Here is a 6,543-nt window from a genome sequence, read left to right as displayed (position 1 = left end):
GAGACTCTCTGCACTGCTCTCCAAACTAAAAATCATGGATTTGATCAACTGGTCTCTCAACGCATCTTCTCGACAAGAAGCTTGCGTTCAGGGGAACCTGACTGCCCTGCCGGGACGTTCGTAGATGGCTACATGATGGATGTGTGGGAGAGGTGGTGGGTCCTGTGTCTGGCAGCTCTTTCCGTGGAGGACATTGCAGATATCTACGTACCTATACGGAACCATGATAACAGGTATTCCGCTGATAGGATTAGGCTTTGCCCTGGGTTATTGAAGAATTCTCAAAATGGGAACAGCTGTCCAAAGCTTCACAAGGCTGCCCATTATGATTGAAGCAGTGGGCAGAGCGGTCAGCACCGAGACTGGGACTATTTACCGCAATATGGATAACATCACACATTTGATGCCAGGCGTGGCAGTTCTCCAGGCCTACAAATACACAAACTCTTACAAACGCACACTAGGGCTGCACGATGTGTTGTTTAAGCATCGATATCGCGATGTACAAATCCACGATAGTCACATCGCAGGATGTACGATGTAGGCTGTCGTAGTTGATCCGTTATTCATTAACTGTATGGGCCAAAGAGCGCGCGAGAGAGAGAGAGCGCGAGCGCGCGGCCGGCGACACACTAAATGCGTGGCGCAAGCGTCTCAGCTGAGTGGCGTGTCCGTTTTTAATTCGGCTCCCATGTTAACAGGTTAGAGCTTGCAGACTGCCTGCGTGAGACGCGCGGCTCAGGCCGAGCGGAAAACGCTTGCATGCTAGAAATAGAACCGACGCCTATTTATATTGCACCTGTCACTGAGAGAGCGCGCGCGCAAAGCGAGTCCCCGGCCGCACGCTCAGTGTCTTCAAACAACACGAGCGCTGTCTTGCTCTCTCTCCCTCGCACATATTAATCAATTGACACGATGGTGTCGATGTTTAAATCATTTAAAATGAGAATGTAAGTGTGCTCACCCCATTTTTGTTTGTAAGATTTTTTTTTTATTTCATATCGCAATATGTATCGCAGAAAAATAAAATATCGCAATGTAAATTTTTCCCAATATCGTGCAGCCCTACTAGGGGTGACACCGAATCGTCGACGAATCGATGCTTTGGTTCAAGGAGCCTGATTCGACTACCAATCTAACAGTTGAATATTCACCGGATGTTATTGTTATGCCATGTTGACTATATGGGAGAGCTCAAATGTCTGATTTCACATAGAACTACCGGTTTTCTCCCAATAAGTTAATATGCAGCCTATTATGATAAAGCTGTAAGAATCTGAAAAGAAAGAAGCTTCAAATTCATATTTTAAAGTGCGAGATTTTCAGGCAGGAACCACTTTGGCAAGTTTGCTTGAGTTTACTGAACACAATTTATCTTTGGCGGTGTGGTTCCTAAGGGGGGGTTCTTGCTCCTAGAATAATTGAACATACAAGAGCTTTAACATTAACAACCCCCCCCCCCCCCCCCCCCCATGTTGTGCTGTATTTCTTCATCAATCCCCTGTCTTCCTGTCCTGTCTACCCCCTAGTCATATTGTATTTATGTTGTGTATATGTATGGACAGGTTAATGGCTAGTTTTCGCTGGTACTTGTGACTAGTGACAATAAAGGGCTACTACTACTATAAAAACATGGAAGGATATGACGCTAGTTTTGCTCAAACAGTCAAATACTCATATAGTAACTCAGTGCAGTTCTGGAGATGTTCTTCATGTGTTTATGTCCTCATTTAGTGTGATGCCAGATGCTGAAATCACCATGAGTGTCACACGCTTCAGTATGTGTGTAATAAACGAAACCGCGTGTCTGCGCCATTCATTAACAGAGCTGAGCAGAACATACAGGGTTCATATTTAAATCGACTTTTCCGGCTTAATATTTACAGATATTAGTCCATATTGCAATTTCAATTAAGTGTAATGACCTACTTTTGATTAATTCATTAAAATTTTGACAAATTCTGTTAAACTTTAAATTTCCGTTTTTATGACTGGATTCCACGATTCCGTCCACATTTTCCACATCGTGGAAATCATAGGTCCCTATATATATTTTGTGAATATATATAAACATTCTAAAATATATAAAAAAATATATATATATATTTTTGTCAAAAGTAGATCTTGTTGTCTGATGTCTTTTGAATTGTCTGCTTTTGCAAATTACAGCATGTTACATAAATTTGAATCTAAATAAAGTTAAATAAATTTGAATCTAATAAAATCTCTCTCTCTCTCTCTCTCTCTCTCTTTTTGTGTGTGTTTGTGTGTGGTGTATGTTATGCCTACCCTTTCACATTGTTGTGCATTTATGTTTTGTGCATTTTATTAGCCAAAATCTGCCCTGGAAACCTATGTCACACCTGTATCTGTGTGTGTGTGTGTGTGTGTGTGTGTGTGTGTGTGTGTGTGTGTGTGTGTGAACATGCTTGTTCCATGTTGCATTTATGCTGTCATACCTTTTCTTCATTTATGAGTGGAAATTGTTATATTTATGACAGATTTGATGATTTTATATTCCAATTTCTATAAAATGCTCTTTATTGCAGTCACGTGTGTGTGTGTGTGTGTGTTTGTGCATGAGATGAAATATTCATTCCAATTTGCATTTGTGTTCTAGATCCAGGCCTTTATAAAAATGTAAAACATTCCAGATTTGAACTGGGTTTATAACTTTTTATGACAATTGAAACTTAAAATAAAATAAATTAATTTTTCCCATCCATTTTTTATTTCACCCCAAGGACCTTAAACAGTTTTTTTTCAGACCTTTTGAACAACCAAATCAGGTCCAGATTTTTTTTGTTTGTGTTTTATATATATTAAGTAGAAATAAAAAAAAATCACAGAATTTCATCCCCCTGAGATGTAGGGAACACTTCAAATGGGGTCAGCTGGACCCAAAGGGCTGTTTAAGATTTGTTTGCAGCCACATGAAGCTGTTACGAAGCATATCGATTGAGGATTTATTAGATTATAACTATTAATATTAAGAAAATCATCATCACAGAATCTATGGTTTATTTGTGATTCATGTTCTTGGTTTTCTCTATTTTAATTACTATGTAAATGGGATTTAGGAGTGGCCAGAGAATCCATTAACAGGAAGGGAGAGATCAGAGTGAGTCCAAGTGATGGATACTGAAAAAACTCTATCCATTTCTCGGCCCAACATTAAACAATGAAGGTGAAAACTCAGCCCCACTGATCATCACACCTGTCAATTACTATAAATAAATGTACAATACTTAAATTAAATACTAGATGAAAATAATGCTTTGTTAGGGAAGTCGTGGCCTAATGGTTAGAGAGTCAGACTCGCAATCGAAGGGTTGTGAGTTTGAGTCTCGAGCTGGCAGGAATTGTAGGTGGGAGGAGTGCATGTACAGCTCTCTCTCCACCTTCAATACCACGACTTAGGTTCCCTTGAGCAAGGCATTGAACCCCCAACTGCTCCCCGGGCGCTGCAGCATAAATGGCTGCCCACAGCTCCGGTGTGTGTTCACAGTGTGTGTGTGTTCACTGCTCTGTGTGTGTGCACTTCGGATGGGTTAAATGCAGAGCACGAATTCTGAGTATGGGTCACCATACTTGGCTTTAAATATTTGTGTTTCTACACAAAGTATGTGAATATATTGTTGTCAAGTATGCAAAAGTTCTAAATGTGAATACGTTGCAAAAGTAAATAAATGCTAAAAGCAGTCATTTAGGAGTAATGGCGTGCTCTACTGGAGATTTCTGGAAATTACTGCTTCTTGTCTATGCTTGTATTATTCCAAGATTAAAATATAGAAATAACTCTTAACTTTGCTTGGTTATGTCATGTCACTACAATGACTTGCACATATGAAATAAATGAAATCCACCAGTGGCCAGAGAATATCAGGGAAAAATGGAGAGAGGCAAATGCCCTTAATAAATGTAGTTAGTTAGTTTAGGGTGAAACAAGGTTAAAAATAAATAAAATCAATGTCATTTTTTTATGTTAATGTTGATTCTACATCCCTGCTATGGAATTCAATGGCTACTGATCTGTTTGGTTACCAACATTCTAATAAAACTGTGGAATTGAAAACTTTTGTTATAAAAAAATTATTCTTTATAATTCTTTTAATTTTAATTTATATAAATAAATTATAAAAAGATTATCTCAGCTGCATATCTTTAAAACAAAGCTGTTCTTGTGTATTAAAGGGATAGTTCACTCTCAAATAAAATTTTGGTATGTTTTACCTTACCTCAAGGAAGCCAAAACCGTTCTTGTCTGTGACTCATATAATGCAGGTCTATGGCACCACCTCAAAGAGCATGCAGAGAGGAGTCCAAATTAAACAATTTCCCCATCGTAAATACACACTGATGACCTAAGACACGAAACGAGTGGTTTGTGTAAGAAAAGGAACAGTATTTATATCGATTTTACCTCTTGTACACAACCACGTCCAACTGATCTGAGTGCGTGAGTGCTTCTTGATGTGACGTGCGCGCGCGCTCTGGCTTTAGTCTGCGCAAGCGCGGAAAGTCCCGGAAGTGATCTCTCACGCGTGAACTTCACTCATTGTTTACTGTTTACCACACGATACACCAACAATGAAATATAAATGCATATAATGCAGTAATTGTAATTAATTAATTTGTTTATAATGCATCCCTATAATCGTTATAATCGATTATAATAAAAATACAACCATTACTCACTCTATTGACAACGTGCCATGGGGGCCCTCTGGCATTGGACGTCGCCTCCAGTTTATATGTGGCATACTAAACACAACGTGCAAAACGCTGCGGCTCAACAGTGGAGAAAACTCAGGATCTTCAGTCAGGCAGGTGTGTGATGCGATGTCCTCGTCGTCATCTTGTAGTTGTTCCATTCATGACAACATATGCTCTCCACTTCTGTTGGCATCTCACAACACTTGCTACTAAAACACCACCAATTTTGAAGATATCTCTGTCTCTCTGAGGCTAGAAGACGTGCTGCTGCAGCGGATCGCTCCTGAGTACTTGGTCTGTGTATTCTGGTTCAAATAAATATGTTGTCCATTCCAATTTCCTGTAAGTCTAAATATGTTTAGATCTTCACAGTGAAAGGTAACACTTCCGAAATCTCTGTGTAAACCATAGACAGTAAGTGTAAACAATGAGTGACGTTCACGCGCGAGAGATCACTTCCGGGACTTTCCGTGCTTGCGCAGACTAAAGCCAGAGCACGCACGCACGTCACATCAAGAAGCACTCACGCACTCAGATCAGTTGGACGTGGTCGTGTACAAGAGGTAAAAACGATATAAATACTGTTCGTTTTCTTACACAAACCACTCATTTCGTGTCTTAGGTCATCAGTGTGTATTTACGATGGGGAACTGTTTAATTTGGACTCCTCTCTGCATGCTCTTGGAGGTGGTGACCATAGACCTCCATTATGTGAGTCATAGACAAGAATGGTTGGACCTAAAAATGTCAAAATAGGAAATACTACGGAAACAAAGAAACCTACATCTTGGATGTCCTTGAGGTAAAGTAAAACATACCAAAATTTTATTTGAGAGTGAACTATCCCTTTAATAATATATTGTTAACCATTTTATGTAATATATACAATAGTGCCACCTTGAGGTAAAAAGTTATCATGAAAACCTACTTTTTCGAACTCTTCGTCCGAAGGTCCGATTTTCAACCAAAATCTAGTCATATCATCTTCAGACCTGTCACAGAACGCACACAATCATGTAGCTCAAATAGCAGTGTTTATTGGGGTAATTCAGAATCATAAAACCAGCCTAGCAAGGTCAAAATCCAGGTTAGCAGTCCAAAACAAGAAACACGAACATCAGCAAGGGGACACAAAATAACAGGGTGACATTAAACAAGGACTATATGAATAAAAATTACCTTAAAAATATCACTCATTTTCAATGCACTTAAAAGCATTACTGAGCCTAACTCATTCCCTCTTAACATTTTCATTAGTGACTGCTGACAGATGATCAGCTTAACTGAAAAGCAGCAATGATTCAGAGCAGCACACACACGCTTTGGAACTGAACCAGCAAGACAGTCACTAATAAGGAAGGGCCTGTATAAACTATATAAACCAGGCCTGACCCCCCCATAAGGCCCCCCCTACCCCCGCCATTAACATCTTGTGTGTCGGCTCCTCCAAACAAGCACTCATTAGAAAACTTGCCTCCAGTCTTTTTCCACTTGTATCTTCAAGCTGGATCACATTATTTGAGTGAGCGCCTCTTGCTCCCAAATTTTCTAGAACTATTAAGATAACAGATAGTAGGATTTAGTTCCCGTTACTGAATGTTTCTGTAAATAGCCATTTGTAAAGTAAATGGAACAACTATTATTACAAGTAGATGCAAAAAGTGTGAAACTAAACAAATGATTTGATGGAGTCAGTTAGCGAGTGGAAAAGTTAATGAATGAAATTGTTAATATGTTTAACTGTTCATGTGTGAGTTTGTGAGTGTGTCATTTAAGCCAAACTTTCAACTCGCAATCATTTTGTGCTGTTGTAAGTGTTGTTGTAAC

General features: G+C 39.3%; 1 protein-coding gene across 1 annotated transcript in view; it reads right to left on the bottom strand.

Annotated features, from left to right (window-relative positions):
• Positions 1-6,543, bottom strand: part of kcnv2b (potassium channel, subfamily V, member 2b) — a 172,954-nt gene that overhangs the window by 32,056 nt on the left and 134,355 nt on the right. The gene's annotated exons all lie outside the window — the stretch shown is intronic.

This window comes from Carassius gibelio, chromosome B5 (assembly GCF_023724105.1).
Source record: "Carassius gibelio isolate Cgi1373 ecotype wild population from Czech Republic chromosome B5, carGib1.2-hapl.c, whole genome shotgun sequence".
In the NCBI taxonomy this organism is placed as follows: Eukaryota; Metazoa; Chordata; class Actinopteri; order Cypriniformes; family Cyprinidae; genus Carassius; species Carassius gibelio.
This window is presented reverse-complemented; position numbering and strand designations above follow the sequence as displayed.